The following is a 17,898-nucleotide window of genomic DNA, read 5'->3' on the forward strand; positions in this document are numbered from 1 at the left end:
GAAGCCTGTTAGAAGAGGAGAGAAAACCATCTGGAACAGTGTAAATATAGTCATGCTATGCCCAGGGGATGGACTTATTTTTTCCTTTTAACAATTTTAACTAAATGTTTTATGTGAAAACGCTATCAAAGTAAGAGAGTACTTTGTATTCTGTCTTAGTTTGTTATTTTATTGTTATTTAACATTGTACAATTAGCATTTTTCACGTCTCTACATGGTCCTCACAGTTATTTTAATGGCTGCATAATATCCCAGAGCACTGGAGAATGGTTACTTGAGTAATACATCTGGTATTGGCTCCGTATATCCATTGCCGGCCCAATAGTTGAGTATTTTATGGTCTTCTTTCATTCCTCGGCACTGTGCAAATTAGTCTGCCTTTCCTTTCCCAAGTGTTCCTAAACTTCTCCCAGCAACCACCCCGACAACCACCAACAGAATGCCTGTTAGACTTCATCTCTGCCTACTGGGAGGGAACATGGGGTGGGGGTAAAGGCTTTGCTGTCAGGTCAGAATCATGTTTCCTGCTTTTATTATTTACTAGTTTGGGGATCCTGTGACACTGGGCACATTACTTCATCCTGTGAGCTTCAATTTCTTCATCGGGAGAATGTCTATAATTATATGTATCTTGAAGGGTTGTGTAAGGATTAAAGACAATATTTATAAAGTTCTTGCTACACAGTAGATGCCTGGATGGTTTGATTATGGGGGCCTCATGCATGACAAAGAAAGTTATCTTCTTACATCCAATTAAAAGCACATTGAGGGCAGGAATCTTACTTTATTCACCCCTGAATCCCCCAATGGTACAGAGGGCTTTATACGATTCATGCTTGTTAGTTGATTATTTAGATCTTTGCTGAATATCTGACTTATGTTGTCGACTTGTATATGATTAGCGTGGGGTGCAGGGTGTTAGGAGCAGATGGAGTGGAGGAGGTAGGGCTGTTGAGCATGTCCTTTCTGAGTTTCTGAACTTTTGCTGCTCCAGCCGGCAGCTAACAGGTTCTAAAATGGTGACAGCTCATGGCCCAGTATGGGTCTGCAGCTCCACCTGTAGGGAAGGCAATCACAGGGTGGGGGCAACTGGCAGCTCTGTGCAACAACTACCTGTTATCAGAGGCTGTCTGGGGGCCCAGCATAAATATTCAGTGTGTCTTTCACACCAGGACAATTTTAGAGACCAGGTGCACCGAAGATGCACAGGCAGATGAGAAAGGGAGAGGGGAGGAGGGAACCAACCCACAAACAAACCCAATTTCCTCTGCTCCTCACAAAACATTTGCCTTTTACAAGCACGCAGATAAATCCCCAGCAGCACAGGGAGTGCCGAGAGGGAAGTTGGCATTTGAAAGGCTTGCAGTATCAGCTAATTGGTCTCAAACCTAAATCATAAAAAGACCTGTAATTATGCTGTTCAGAATTAACACAGAAGACTGTTGGGTTGGTGGTGGTGGAGAGAAGGAGGGGCGACGATGGGAGAAAAAGTCCATTTTCTAAGTGAATTTATACTATTATAAGACCTGTCGCGGGTGAGTAATAAAAATGGCGATGCTATGTTAAGCCTTGTGTTATCCTGTTTGCTCAGATGCTGCTTATGCCAGCTGTAGCCAGCAGAAAGTACTTTTCAATTTATTTTTATGACTCTTCTCTAAAAGCATTCCATTAAAGGAATATTACTCTGTGTGAAGTTTTGAGGCACCAGTGGCAGTTTATTTGCTTGTTATGCTGGAAAGGAATAAACAGTTATCTGTGGTATCCGTTATTTCGGTTTTGTCTTCCTCGCACCCCAGTTTAGGGTCAAATGTGGATTCTACAGAGTGCCCCTCCTCCATCGGGTTTGGCTGAATCTGGGTCACGTTTCAGCCCAGTCTGGTGATCAGAACCGCTGAGTCTCTAGTTTGCGACTTGCTTGGGTAGTTTCTGCGGTCCCATTGGTGAGATGAAGCTCCTGCAGCCATGCCGCTTGTTTGTAGGGGCCGAGCTGAGCCAGCCAGGGAGACATCTCCTAAGGTGGAGCCTGTTCTCTCTCTCTAGCTTGTCAAACTCGATTATTTGGTTCCTTTGGCAACGTATTCTACAGAAGCTGTGATGTGCAAATATGAGAACAGTCCCTTTCTCTCTCACAAATAAGATGGGTCTAGAGAGACAGCATGGCATAGCGGTTGAGAGTACAGTTTTTGGAGTCATATTGCTCAGGTGTGAAATTAAGACCTATCGACATAACATCTGCTATCCTAGGCAAGTTACCTAAGCTCTCTGTAGCTTAAGTTTCCTAACCTACAAAATGGGGATATAAATACTTCCCACTTTACAGGGTTTTTGTGCTAATTAAGTGAGACCGTGGATGTTAAGTGCTTAAAACCATGCACGTCACATCGTAGGTGCTATTTGTGTAAGAGTCGTCCTATTGTTAATATTACTCCTGAGATCTCAACGAGTGTAAGAGGATACTGTTTGTTTGTTTAGTTTTTGCTCTGATTTTACCACTAGCTTGCCATATCACCTTAAAATGATCACTTATCTTCTTTGAGAAAATATTTTAGGCCTTGTTCTCATTCATGGAGGGATATGATGGCCAGCAAAAAGCAAAAGTCATGATACATGTATGGCCTTGTGATTATTTATGATGTCTTTATAACCCAGATGAATACAGTGCTAACTCACAGTGTCAGCGTGCTCATTAATGTTTAAGCATATTTTCAAGATCTATCACTGGGACATGAGTTTACTCACGTTGTGGGTTGTTATTTGTTGTAGAATCTTAGAGTTAGAAGAGATCTTAGGAGCCACGGGCTTTTTATTTTTAGGCAGGCATTCCTCCTATAACAACTGCAATTTGTGGCAGGCTACAACCTGTGCTATCATGGGTCCTTTAATGGTGGATTCACTGTTGCAAGCTCATTTCTCCTAGTTCTAGGTGACAGAATGCTCTCCTTAAACTTATCTGAAATCTTCTTCCCTGTAGCTTTCATATAGTTGTGTTGGTTCTGCTCCATGAAGCTTCCCAGAACAAGTGTAATTCCTTTCCTCGTGACAGCTCCTCACATATTTGCAGACAACAGTTCTTCAAAGGTCTTTTCTGTTCCTGGCCAAGTTCCTTCAAACATTCCTTACATGCCACAATGTCCAGACCCTTTGTTCTCATGAATGGATTGTACCCACATTGGCAATATCCTTCATACAGTGGTATTTCTGAAGCTGAATACAGAATCCTGGTATTGCTGGGTCTTCTTAGATTGTGATGTTCTTCTTCAATCAGTGTGAACAAAGATGGTTCTCACCTGTTTGATGGCTACACACCTTGGTCAGTCACTCAAGCTTTGAGACCAAGTCCCCTTTCTGTTCAATGGGTGCAGTAAAACTTACATGATACAGCCATCAAAGGATTTAGATGAGCTTCAAAGGTGAACGATATATGAAGGGATTTGATATGGCACAGAAATGGAAGTTTGGGTTCAATTGTACTGATCCTGAGCTTATGCAGTCTGCTACAAACCTTGTTATTTTTCCCCTGTAAGTACTGTAACTGGCCCACTTATGCCACACTTGTAACTGTAAAGTTTCATTTGTTAGCTTTTCTTGACGTTCTAGTTGGCAGAGAATCTTGATTTTGCCAATCGGTTTACTGGCCATCACTTCCTGCCTTGTGTGATCCACACATTCAAGAAGCATGGATTCTGTGGTTTTACCTAAATGATAAATACAAATGTTGAACATTTTTCTTCACAAGACCTCTTCAGTTAGCCTCTCCCTATTCACAGCATATGCAGCTAAAATTAACAATGACCACTTTATCTCTCCTCATCCCAAACATGTTTCTCTCACAAAAGCAGTTTCTATTGTGTTGTAAAGGTATTTAGGTAAATCCCTTATCATTTTCTGTAGATTATAAACTCCTTAGGGGCTGAGAATGTGTTGAATTATAGTTGTGGCCCCTGCCTTGCACATATTAGGCAACCACTTGAAGGCAAGAATATAGTGCTAAGGGCAGAGTTTTTTTACATTCCCCAGTGACGACTCTCAACTAATTATGCCATCATCAAGCACTTATTCGTGTAGTTTGTTTGATTAATGTAAAGGGTGTTACAATGATTATCTTCTGTTAAGTCCAAAATTATGATGAGGCTGAGATGTTACTTGACTTGAAAGCTAACCTGCCTGTGTAGGCACGTGTGTACATGCACACATACAACTAACAGAAACACCAGCCCTCTGCATTAGAGAACAGACAATTTACTCCTAGAGCATTTTAGTGCTGGTTCACTATGCCCCAGTTGACCATGGGCTGGTGTGACAAGGGCCTGATACTGCTTGTGCCTGCAGTAGGGTCACCCCATGAGGGAGGTACCTCAAATTCATGAGACTTGAAATTTCATCAGTATATCTGGCACATGTGCACTCATCTAATTCCAGAGAGACAGAGAGGGAATGATAGGGAGAGAGGGGGAGAGATGCTCTCTAGGGAGGGGAGAGGGAACTCCACTCATCACTCTTAGAATATAAGAAATAGCAAAATAGCTTTGGAAGAAATAAGTTTTTTAAATCTCTCTGGAGGTATGCACTGTCTCTAATTGAGTGTTTACCACTGTTTACCATTCAATCCTCCCTTTAACCTGGGTTTGCAAGAAAGCCCAGATCATGCAGAAAGGTGAACATCTTCATGTAGAGCTATTTCCCAATATCTTCTGCAAAGAAGCCACCTTAGGTAGCTTTACACAGACTCTAAGATATCATTCGTGTTGAAAATCTTTTCTGTTCCTATTTGAGGATGGCTTGTATACTCAATGTTACGTTATTTTCACTTGGGTGTGTGTATATGTGTGTGTGTGTTTATTTATATATATATATATAAAAATATGTATATGTACATATATATGTATGTTTCTGCCAGTGTGTATGTGGGGTGTGTGTGTGTGTGTGTGTGTGTGTACATACATACCTACACAGACAGGTTAGCTTGCAAGTCAAGTAACATCTCAGCCCCATCATAATTTTGGATTTAACAGAAGATGATCATTATAACACTCTGCATTAATCAAACAAACTACACTATATGTATATGTGTGTGTACACACACACAAACACACACACACACTTTTTTTTTCCTTTGAGGGAATCACCAGTAGTAATTTTTTAAGTCCCCAGAATAATAATTTCGACCTAGTGGGGTAAGTCAAGTAGAAGACAAGCTAGGTAATATAAAAATATCAGTAAAAAAGAAAGTCACAGCAATGTGTCAAAATTGAAATTGACTGCAAAGTAAGACGACTTCCGTTTTGGGCCTTGCAAACTGACTGCGAAGGTTACAAAAAAAGTAAAATGGCAGCATTGCTGGAAAAAAAAATGGTGCAACTCTACAATAATGTCTTTGAGGTTTTAGTAGTACTTTGGTTGTACAATTTCTGCCTGCCTTTAAAAAAAAATAAGTAATATTGTATAATGCTATCTTACATTTCCAAAGTCTTTTTTTTAAGATGGAGTTTCTCGATCTTGTTACCCATGCTGGAGTGCAATGGCGTGATCTCAGCTCACTGCAACCTCCACCTCCTGAGTAGCTGGGATTACAGGCACATGCCACCATGCCTAGCTAGTTTATTGTACTTTTAGTAGAGATGGGGGTTTCACCATGTTGACCAGGATGGTCTCGATCTCTTGACCTCGTGATCCACCCGCCTCGGACTCCCAAAGTGCTGGGATTATGGGCTTGAGCCACTGCGCCCGGCCACATTTCCAAAGTCTTACTCAACACTGTGTTTGCTAGGCACTGTGAAAGAAACAAAACAAATAGTATTACTGGGTCTATTTTAGGAATATTTCAGTCTTTTTAGGAATATAATAGTCTAGATAAAGAAGATAAAAATAAATCCAAGCACCAAATAGAAATATGTTAAAGAGTATAGGATGTATAGGTTTGGAGAGGTTCAGTGTTAAGAAATTTTCAGGGCTGGTAGTATATTTAGCAGGAACAAGCACAAGATTTGGGAGCTAGAAAGTAGCAATGTGCAGAAGAGACAGCATTGGGCACCTTTCCTGTTTGCCCAGAGAGTGGAGGAGGGCTTCCCTTTACCATGAGCATTAATGTCTCCAGAGTCCCCAAATAAAACAGAATTCCTAATTTTCTCTAGAAACTGTCCATACTTCAGAACAGGCTATTTGAAGGTCAGATAAGACACGGGAAATTTGGTGTGAGATTAAATGAAGGTTAAAATAAGCAGGAGTGGGATAATGAGAAGTTCACAGGAGCAGAGTGAACCCTGAGACACAGAAAACAAAAAGGAAAATATAATCAGAGAATTAAGAGGACAACTTTTGTAGCAAATATATGAGACTTCCTTGTTTAGACCCAAGTGAAAGCCTCTGCTTAGAGTAACCATTGCCCAATTGGAGCAAATTTCTTCTCCTCAGACCTTTCAATTTCTTTATGCACTGATAGTGTTTTATTTATGTATTTGACCTGCATCATAGCCTATGTATTTTCTGGTTTATGCTTTCACTTGATTTTTTCCCCCTAGGCCCTGGCTCCCTTCCTTCAATTGCCAACTTCAGAGAGAAGCTTACACAATTGGAAAAGGAGGTTGGAGATTCATCTCCTCTTAACTGTAAAGGTGGCAAATCTCTCTCAACTCTTTGGTTAGAAAATACAGGTAAGTGTATGGTTGGGCGCGGTGGCTCATGCCTGTAATCCCAGCAATTTGGGAGGCCGAGGCAGGTGGATCCTCTGAGGTCAGGAGTTTGAGACCAGTTTGGGCAACATGGTGAAACCCCATCTCTACTAAAAATGCAAAAGTTCATGGTGGCGAGTGCCTGTAATCCCAGCTACTCAGGAGGTTGAGGCAGGAGAATGGCTTGAATCCAGGAAGCAGAGGTTGCAGTGAGCCAAGATCATGCCATTGCACTCCAGCCTAGGCAAGAAGAACAAGACTCTGCTTTGAAAAATATATATATATAAAAAAAAAAAGAAAAGAAAGAAAAAGAAAATGCAATTAAGTGGACTGGAGTGTGCTCTTTCCAAAGAAAATTGGCTGGATTGAGATGTGAGTGTCCTAGAAGCTGAACCAATAAAAATCAATCATTCCCATCCCCGGGGAAATGGCACTAGGGAAAAAGTTTGCTTTGATATGTCTGTACTGTGGACAAAATGTGTGATTTTTACCCAATCAATAGAAATCTCTAAAATGAAAGATTGAAGCCGTCAAGAGTTGTAACATCTCTGAGATGAGAAATGTTTGTAAGAATTGTCTCCAGGAAATGCCAACTCCTCTCCCCCAGCCCCCATCTAAGTGTTTGCATAGCCTTGGAGTTGTGTTGTCTGTGTGATCAGGCTAAGTCTTGAGGAATCTTCAAGTCTGTATGAGACACTTAGTGGAAAACAACTAGCGGGATGACTCACAAGCTCACCAGGTGGGAAGGAGGCTGTGGAGTCATGATGTCTGTTTCTTGTGTTTATTTTAACCTAGAAGATGTGATGCTACCCTGTGCTTAAGTGCCTCCAGGAAACATGGCATACTCCCTGAGGTACCCAGTGCCCGGGTCAAAGGACTCTCACTGTGAAGTTGTCCGTATATTTAGTCTTGCTATTCAATTTCTTAATCCCAATTATACAGTATCCTTTACTCTAAAGTCATGCTGGGACCAGAGCTGGTTATGTGTCATACGGAAGGTGACATTTCTTGGGGGGATAAATTAATGAATCTGCTACTAAATTCTTAAAATCGTTTTGTTAGTCCCAAAAATAAAAAAGTGGGTCATTGCATAACAATCTGCAACTACATACCTGTAACTTATTTTCCTAATGCTGGTCTTTTAAAAATGATTAGTTGAATTATCCTTTGAGTGAAAATAGCTGGGTCTCTTCCAATTCCTCATAATACTCAGAGAACCTGTATTCAACTTCCAATTTTATGCTTGGCCTGGTACTCTTTCTTTTTAATTGTGTTAAGATATACATAACATGAAATTTATCATTTTCACCATTTTAAGCATACAATTCATTAACCATCACCACTATCCATCTCCAGAACATTAGCATCATCCCAAATTAAAACACTGTACTCAGTAAATGATAAGGTCCCTGTTGCCCCCTTCCTCTAGGCCCTGGCAACCATCATGCTATTTTCTGTCTCTATGGATGTGATTACTCTAGGTACCTCATGAAGTAGACTCATGCAATATTTGCCCTTTTTAACCTTTTAAGTTCCAAGGTACATGTGCAGGATGTGTAGGTTAGTTACATAGGTAAATGTGTTCCATGGTGGTTTGCTGCACCTATCAACCCATCACCTAGGCATTAAGCCCAGCGTGTATTAACTATTTTTCCTAATGCTCTCTCTCCCCAACCACCCCTACTTCCAACAGGGCCCTGTGTGTGTTGGTTGTTCCCCTCCCTGTGTCCACGGGTTCTCATCATTCAGTTCCCACTTACAAGTAAGGACATGCAGTGTATGTTTTTCTGTTCTCATGTTTGCTGAGGATAATGGCTTCCAGCTCCATCCATGTCCCTGTAAAGGACATGCTCTTGTTCCTATTTATGGCTGCATAGTCTTCCATATTGTATATGTACCACATTTTCTTTATCCATTCCATCATTGATGAGCATTTGGGTTGATTCCATGTCTTTTCTATTGTGAGTAGTGCTGCAATAAATATACCTGTGCATATTTATAATACAATGATTTATATTTGGGTATATACTTAGTAATAGGATTGCTGGGTTAAATGGTATTTCTGGTTCTAGATTTTTCAGGAATTGCCACACTGTCTTCCACAATGATTGAATGAATTTACATTCCCATCAGTAGTATAGAAGAGTTTTTATTTCTTCACAACCTTGCCAGCATCTGTTGTTTCTGGAATATTTGTCCTTTTATGTCTGGCTTGTTTAACATAATGTCTTTAAGGTTCATTTATGTTATAGCATGTGTCAGAATTTCATTCCTTTTCAATGTTGAATAATACTCCATTGTATGTATCTACTATATTTTGTTTATCCATTCATCTGTTGATGAACATTTGGCTTGTTTCCACATTTTGGCTTTTAGGAATAATGCTGCTATGAGCATTGGTGTAAAAATGTCTCTTAGAGCCTCTGCTTTCAACTGTTTGGGGTATAGATCCAGAAATGAGTTTGCTGTATCATATGGCAATTCTGTTTAATCTTTTGAAGAAGTGCCATACTGTTTACAGTGGCTGTACCAGGGTTTCAGTTTTTCTACACTCTCCAACACTTGTTATCCTCTCTCTCTCTCTCTCTCTCTCTCTCTCTCTCTCTCTCTCTCTCTCTCTCTGTGTGTGTGTGTTATATGATAGTCATCCTAAAAGTCAACTATTCTTTGATTTGTGGGAATTCACAAAATCCTATCACATGGCCTTCTCCTCCATCATTTTAGACGTTCACCTTCTTAGATAAACCACTTTTTATGGTTTGGGTCCATATAAAATGCTTCCTATTTTTCCTCCTTAGTCTGGTAACCTCACGTTGGTGTCCTGTTAGGGAGCACCCTTGGTCATATCTTTGTTAGCTGTGTGGCTTCCAGGCTCCAAGGTCACCACACCTCCAGTTGTTTATTTTTACCTTATTTTGCAAATAGTCTTCCATCTTTCTTTTGAGATGTTCCATCTCAACATATTTAAAACTGAGTTCATTATTCTGGCGCCATAACTACAACCTATGTGACTTTAGGCAAACAACTTAACCTAAGACTAGTTTCCTTGATTAAAAAGAGAATAAAAAATATTGCCTGGAGCACAGAATTTTTGTGCTAAAGTAGATAGGTCTATAGAGTGATTGACACAGTGATTGGCACACAGTGATTTTTCAATAATTGGTAGCTATTATTGTTGCTAATTTTTCTCCTAACTGGATATCTGTATTTTTTCATTTTTTATTGGTGATACCACTCTTCTCTAAGAAATGTAGGCTACACACATCATAGTAAGACTTCTTTCATACTATCCTATCCACTTCAAAAATTTCAATGATCACTCCAAATAATTATCATTTTCAATATTTATTGCATTATAATAACCTTTTAATGAATTGTTACTTTAGTAAAAGTTTGCTGAGTCCCTGAGGCATTAACTCCAGTCTCTTCCTTCCTTAGTTTATCCTGCTCCCCACTAACAGATTCATTTTCCTAAAATAGTCTTTCCACTTGATTGTCTGCATTTTCACTTCATTTTATTGACTTGTTTATTGCTTGGAGGTCATGCACACATTCTGTCTCTCCAGCCACAGTAGAGGATTCTTTGTGAAATCCCTAGACCTGTTAAAGGACTCATGATTCTCTAATTATCCCTACTGCAAGATTCTCTAGTTCTCCCCACTGCAAAGACTTACGGAGCTCTCTGGATCCTTTTCCTTGCCTTTGAAGTGGCCAATCCTTCTCTTGAATCATCTTCTTAAGTGGTAGTCTTTTTTTTTTTTTTTTCTTTTTGGCCCTTCCATTGCTATATCAAGGATTCCAGGGCCTAAAGTTTACTTCACTGTAACATTGAGTCTCTAGTGAACGTCTGACACCCAGTTCACCTATGTTGCCATGTGGGTCACAGGCTCCCAGATCACAGGAGAGACAGTATCTTGGCCATGAAAAAGAAGAGAAAATGACTTATATCCTCCATCCTTTCCTATCTCCTGACTGCATTCTGTTTCCAGGTAGGTCTTAAAACAGCAGCGGTGCCTTGTTCTCTGTTTTTTAAAAAACTGATTTAATAACGTAGTAGCACGGGGAAATGGTGTAGTATTCTGGTAACAGGATTGTCTCTGGGGTCAAACAGAGCTGGTTCCGATTCTGGTTTTACTACCGATTAACTGAGGGACTCTGGGCAATTTGCTTCAGATTTGTGCTCCTCAGATTCTCTATCAGAATAAGAGCAGAATGCCTTTCTCTTAGAGTTGTTGTCAGAATATAAGAAATAAAATAAATCAGTCTTTAATTTTGGGAAATACAAGATGCTCAAATAAATGACAGTGTTTTCTGTTGGCATTATCATATTTGAAAGATTTTTTTTATGAAGAAATTAATGTCATTAAAAGATTCCTAGGTCTTTGGTAATTGCATGGTTGGGAGGGACAAGAATGGCCAAAGAATGTAAATGACATGAAAGCTGTGGTGACTGAAGCTGCTCTTTCTAGCATCCCCTTTGTGTTTGCCTTAAGCCTCTGCCTGAACTGACTCTAGAGAGGGAGCCCTCCAACACAAGTGCTATTAGATACTGTTGCTATTCCTTCTGCCATGTGCATCTCATGGGGATATTTGACCCCTCTTATCCCAGTGCCTTTCCACCTATGCCTAGTTATTCTAAGTCCATAGTTGAAACACAGCATACGCTCTTGTGTGCCATTACTAATAACTCATACATTAGATGGGTTGATTGAAATTTGCTTACTTTAGCCTTGGAAAAAATGAAAAGCTTATTGATTGTAGATCAAGCCACTTGATCGAGTGTTTAAAGACCTTGTAATTGTTCAAGGCAACATGCTAGGCTCTGGGGTATTAACAAACATCCTTCTCCACTTGGAATATCATCCTATGTAGCATTAGCCAACACTCTCACTTTCCCCTTGCTCAGTTACTGGTAATAAAAACCTCATTGCTTGTTGTGGCTCTTTGATACTTGATTGGATTATTTTGTGTCATTGTCTATTTGTTGTTATGTTTTCATCTAGGTTTCCAAATAATTGTAACTTCAGTGAAGGTGGTACAAGTGTCATTCTCCTTTTACCCCAAAGGACCCAGTACAGTGCTAGGCACTTGGATTTCATTCATTTGAAATATATTGAGTACCTACTATGTGCCGTACCCTATGCTAGAAACTGAGGATATGATGGAGAATAATATAGAGAAGCTTACATTTTAGGACAGATTAAATCATCTCTACATTTATAACTGAGTGTGAGGGCTATTGGTAGTCACGAGAATAGGGGAATTAGAACACCCTCATAGTAGGTTTGGGGTAGGAAGCTATAAGTCCAAACCTACCTGTGGGTATCTTGAAACTTGACTTTTGCAAACCCCGAGCCCATAATTTGATTCTTTTTATAAGTGGGTTGGATGTTCTCTAGTCTCATCATATTTGAAAAGCTTTTCTCTCCCAGCTTCATCATATTTCATAACTCATAAAATATATGTGAAAATCAATGACATTAGATCACTGTGTCTTAAGTCTTAAGAGTTTTCCTGTCTTCCTAATGATGTAGTGAATCAGAAAATAATTAAAAATCATTTAGAGTGCAACCTTCCTTTCCTTCCCCCTGCCCCCCTTCCCCCTCTGCCTGTAAGAAACTGTGTGATTTATGTCTTTCCCTCCGCCCTGATTGCTCTTGATAGCACAGGGACGTCTTCACTGATGGGAACTATGCCAGCACCAGCAGTACTCTCAGCCTTGCCCGGATTCTCCCATGAAGCTGTGAGTGGAGACAAAATTGCTATCACTACGGGGCAACTTCCACCTTTGGGATCACGGCTCATTTTATTCTAACAACAGCCACAACCACAAAGAACCACAGCTGACATTTACAGGATGCTTGCCTATCCATTGTCTCATTTGATGCTCACAAATGCCTTGGGGCACAGATATTGCTTTTATTCTGATTACTGTCAGCAAAGCATGACTCAGAAAAAGCTGGGGAATTTTCCAAGGTCACTCTTCTTATGAGAGGGTAGAAACAGGATTATAACCCTAAAGTCATTTCCTTTACCTTCTACTCTTCCTTGTCCACAGAGAAGACGGTGGCAGAAGGAATAAAGGTGAAGGTTAAAAGGAGGTGGGATAGATTAGGTGAAATGTTGTAGATCTAATCCCATGATGAGGGATTTACCGTATTATCCAATGCCTCATTCTACCTAAGCCAAGCGAGAATATGGGTTAAAATATCTTCATCCAAGTCAAATTGACTTAAGCAATAAGAACTTTATTGGCTAACATATATCTACAGGGAAGACTAGTTTCAGGGACTCTGCTGGCATCACTTGGCCCATATTAAATCACATGACTATTCCTCAGTGACCACTGGAAAGGGCCTGGTTGAGGGTGGGGGTCTAGTAATCTTTGGACGGCTCAGGTTTATACTTGGAGCCAGGAGTGGGGTCAGCTTGCCTGGGAGCGCTTGGCCTGTGTGTTTGGGTAGAATGTTTATCTCTTCAGTAAATGTCCACTAGAATGTCCAACAGAGAAGATTCTGAAATTACTGACCTTGGCCGCAGGGGACAGAGCTGTTCATCAGTACACATCCTGATTCTCAACCTTGGTCTTACAATGGCACCACCTAGGGAGATTTTTAAAATACCATGGCTGAGAGCCCCCACCCCTAGAGACTCTAATTTGATACATCTAGGGGTGAGTTTGGCATTTGGGATTTTCAAAATTCTCTTGCCTGGTGATTCTAATGTGAGGTCAATGTTAGGAATCATCCTTCTAGATATTTGCTACTCCCAAGTGTGGTCCATGGACTAGCAACACTGCCCTCTCTTGGGAGCCTGTAAGAGATGCAGAACCTCAGGCTCCACCTGGGACCTACTGAGTCAGAATCTGCAGACTAACATCAGCGCAGGTGATTCACAGGGCATTAAAGTTCGTGAAGCACCAGTGTTATCAATGATAATACTCGAGGCCTTAATTATGACCTATGTCTTTAGCCTGGTTTATGGATCTAGTTTGCAATTGTTTGCAATTTATTAATTAGTAATCTTGATGAGTAGTCCTCACAGATGTGCTCTACTTCCTAGTTTTCCTCAGAGGGAAATCTTGCAAATCAATGATTTTTAATGATATGTATGATTCAGGATCACTTGAGGATTTTATTTTAAATTTATATGCCTGATCCCCACTGTAAAACAAGTGAAATAGACTCTCTGGGGGTGAGTTTGGATCATGTGTATCCTAAGCAAAAACCATATTCGGGTTCAGATATAGTCCACAGTATGATACAACATTGTGTTTTCCCAAAATGAAAACCAGAGAGAAAAGAAGCCAGTTGGGGCTTTAATGATGATGTGGAAAAGAATGTTTTAACTCAACTCATTTCTAGACGCTTGCTTTTCAGTCTGCTTGTGGACTTGGCCAATGAAGGCTCCAGCAAAGAGGAGAGATCAGAGGCTTCAGGCTCTTAGGCTGACCAGAAGAGGGGTGGTGGGGATGATGGATGGGAAGCTGGTGCCATAGATAGTTGCAGCATCAGCCCATCCTGCAGCTTCCCAGAGTAATAAATCCCGGAGGGAACACCAATACATTCCTGATAGCAGAGAGAAGTTGCTCTTTAATATAGGCCTGATAGTGTCACTGAGCTCAGACTTCTTAAATTTAAATGATTAGCAATGACCAGGGTTGCTCCTGCTTGATGCATCGCTTAACCTGGTAATCGGGAAATCTATTCCACTTGCCTTCTTAGATTGATGATGTCAGGTTACACTGGGGCTTGCTTTCTCCCTGTAATAGGGGAAGAGCATGTTAGAATGCATTGGCCTTCAGCATTCTGGCCTCAGTCTTCCTCATGAATATGATTAATATCACAGGCTCCATGAACACATCTCAGAATTGCTGAATCTGGCATCTCCGGGAGGACTATGTTTAGAGAGCATTGAGATGTTACTCATGGAGTCTGCCACTAGACGGTTCTGTTCATTTCCTGACTTCTGGACGTAGAGTAGTATTCTTTTCTAAGAATAAAAAAAGTGTGTTTTTTGGTTTGGCCCTATCGAGTAAGGAAAAAAGTAAATTCACCAAAGTAGGACTGCCCCCCTATATCTATCTGTTGTGCTAGGTGAGAGAGTCCCAGATTGTGGGCATGGATATCTTTATGGATGCTGGAATATTATTTGGTGAAGCTCAAAACTGGTTGTTACTATAAGGTCCCCCATTCCCTGTGCAGGTCCCTATTTTGCCAGGGAGCACAAACAGCACCCCCCTTCTCCTTCACCCTACCCCATTGAGAGGTTTCACTGCTCTATACCCTTCTTTCCAGTGATTCCAAGGGGCAATAAATAACTGAAGATAGCCTTTCTTCAGAAAAGGGACTTTTGTCAGGAAATACCAATGGGAGCCACTGGAAGACCCTAGGACAAGGCTGGAAAGTGGGAGAGAGGGATGGGAAGATAAAAAGACAAATGAAAAGAAATAGAGAAAAGTGTCTGAAAAGAGGAGAGGCGGAGGACCAGAACCAGTGATCTTCAAGGTAAGGAAATGGCCAGATTGTGATGGTGGGCCAGGGAAGGAAATTGGACATCAGAATGAAATCCCACTTAACAAACAGAATTAGCAAGTATTTCTTGCTTACATACTGTATATGAGGGCTGTGCTAGGTGCTCATCATACAGAACTGAGTGAAAGCCTTAGTCCTGTCTTCAAGGACTCCTATGAAGAAGCAGCCACGCCACAGAGTTACAATGCGGGGTGACAAATGCAATGACACGAGGGAATTACATGACGCTGAGAGAAAAGACTTCTTCAGGGAAATGGTATCTGAGTTGCATTCTGGTATAAGACCAGTTTTTCAGGCTGATCTGTGGGCAGAAAATGAGAGAGATGGAACCTAAAGTAATGATTCTGCAGATAAAGGCTGCTCCATTAAGTCTGTTTCTCTTTCAGAATCAGCAGAGAAGTGAGTGGATAGATACATGTTTTCCATTCCAAACTGGTATTTCACTGCAGTTCGGGCTAGATTATATTTCATTATGTTGTTTGTATAATGCTGAAAACTCATTCATGCCTTGCTGTTTATTATTATTTTTTATGAAGGCATCAATTTATGGTTCATACAGAGTTCTCTGATCCTTGAGTTAAGACATATCCAGAGATCCCTCCGCTTGGAGTTTCTTATATATCCTGATTTCCCAGATCTGCATGTGCCTGTGGAAAATATTTCTAAAGTCTGAGTTAATTTGGAGCCAGATTAGCCAGAGACACAGGCTAAGACTTTAATCTCTACTGCAAACAGGATATTTCTTGGGCTGCTGGCCCACCCACTCATCCTCTGTTTGCCTTTAAAAAGTCATTTGTGTGCACACTGTGGACACCACCAACTGCAGATGCCGCTGCCTCAACCCTTGCTGCATCTCTTCTTGGGGTAGGGAGGAAGGCCCCACTCTAGAAGAGACACCGCTCAGCTCTTCAGCAAGACAAAGCATCAGTTCTGAGTTTTGGTGCTGCAAAATTCTCTAAGCAAGGGCAACCCCACGGAGGTCTCAGCGCTGTAGGTTGAGGTGAACAGTGTGTCATGTCATAATGGAAAGCACTGAAAAATACATGGAGGAGAGAAACATCTATTCCCAGACTGGAGGAAGATTGAAGGGTTAGAACCCAGGAAAAAATATCATTTTAGAGGAAAAGTGTTTTCTTGGCTCCATGAATAAATCATTGACCAGACAGGCCTCTTCCCTTTTCCTTTCTTTATTTCGAAGCCAGCAAATTACCCCTGATTTGGAAAGGAAGTTAGAAGCACCCTCAGTGCTGCCTGCCTCCTGCTGCAGACAAATGAGGCAGCCGTTTTAACTTTTCATGAAGATGTTTATTAGGCTCTTGCACTCTTCTGATCTAATGCTTCTTTGTTTGTGGCAGTTCATTTTTTTTTTCCCCCATGTAAAGCATTGAACAAGTCTGCGGTAGCCATTCTTACTTTGAACACTCAATTTTTTTTGTAGGCTGACCCAGTCTTAACCAAGAAGATGGGTGTCACACACACACATATATAAATATATATGTATATACTTTTTTTCTCATGTTCTAGAAACTAACCACAGATTAGCACATTTTACAATAGCCTATGTGTGTGAGTTAATATAAAGTCCACATTAGTAACCCAGTGGACCAGAGTGCTGCCATGTTCTACCACTGCCACCAAGACTAGCTCAGCAGGATCAGCTGAGAGAACCAACCTTCTTTTTCACCCCCTCCTTTAGGTAATGCCAGTTTGTCATCAGAAATGAAACACTGTCTTTGGGGGATTGTGCAAATTGAAATATTGTTTTAGACAACAAATGTTTATGATACATTTTTTATTCTGTGTTATAAATGTATTTCTGTCCCCTTTTGTCTCTATCTATCTGGCTTACTATTAAATATTTATGGGAATTACTGGTTACATATTTTCTGAGCCATTGAAATATAGCTGATCACATTCACTAACATATTCCTGTATTTTTCTTCATTGGAGACACTTAACTGCAGCCAGATATTTCTGTCAATTTTGAGCTTCCAAGGAAAATAATTATTTCTTGATTCAAAATGCTAAGAAAGCTTTCTTCTGCCCATTTCTGGTGTTTCCTTTCATTCCTTTGCCATGAGGTAAGCTGTCAGGTGACTTACTGCTCCAGAGAGCAGCCAGTGTCGTCATTGCCTTTGAAGCCCTGGGTCGTTTGAAATATAACTCCATAGCCAGTGCAGGCATAAATGGCATTTCATTATGATATTAATCTAGTACAGAATATATAGCCTCATGGTCAATCCTACATGGCAATTTTCATAAACCTATCACAAAGTGACTAGAACTAATAGCATGTATATATTTCCATTTTTTTAATTTATTCATATACTTGAATCTGCATAAGCTAAGTTACTTCCAAAGTCCAGCCCATTGGGTCCATGCTGACTAAACTTGGAGGGGTCATCCTGATTTGTGGCCAGCAAGGGAAGAACAAAAATTTAATCCTTCCTGGGTATTGTTCATAATACCAAGGAGACCTTTGTAATTGATTTTGATGAAAGTCCATTTGAGAGCCAGGAATGAGTATGCTAGTCCATCTGAATCAATGATTTGGTATTTGAATGGGTTTGTTCTCTGTCACTCAGGAACCCACTGAGATGGAAAACTGGGTGTGTGTTACCAACAGGGCTGCTGGGTATGGTTGTTCAGGTTCATATTCTGCAACTCCAAGGGAGGGAATTAATATAGTCTTTGTT

The 17,898-nt window shown here is 40.6% G+C and overlaps 1 long non-coding RNA gene across 1 annotated transcript in view; it reads left to right on the forward strand.

The window, feature by feature from the left end:
* Positions 1–1,334: 1,334 nt before the first annotated feature.
* The window catches only part of LOC108589139 (uncharacterized), a 247,315-nt gene continuing 230,751 nt past the window's right edge, over positions 1,335–17,898 (forward strand). The window contains exons 1-2 of the long non-coding RNA XR_001908246.5: positions 1,335–1,535; positions 6,519–6,650. This is a non-coding gene — a long non-coding RNA (uncharacterized LOC108589139). The remainder of the gene's footprint in view (positions 1,536–6,518; positions 6,651–17,898) is intronic.

Source organism: Callithrix jacchus, chromosome 19 (genome assembly GCF_049354715.1).
Source record: "Callithrix jacchus isolate 240 chromosome 19, calJac240_pri, whole genome shotgun sequence".
NCBI lineage: Eukaryota > Metazoa > Chordata > Mammalia > Primates > Cebidae > Callithrix > Callithrix jacchus.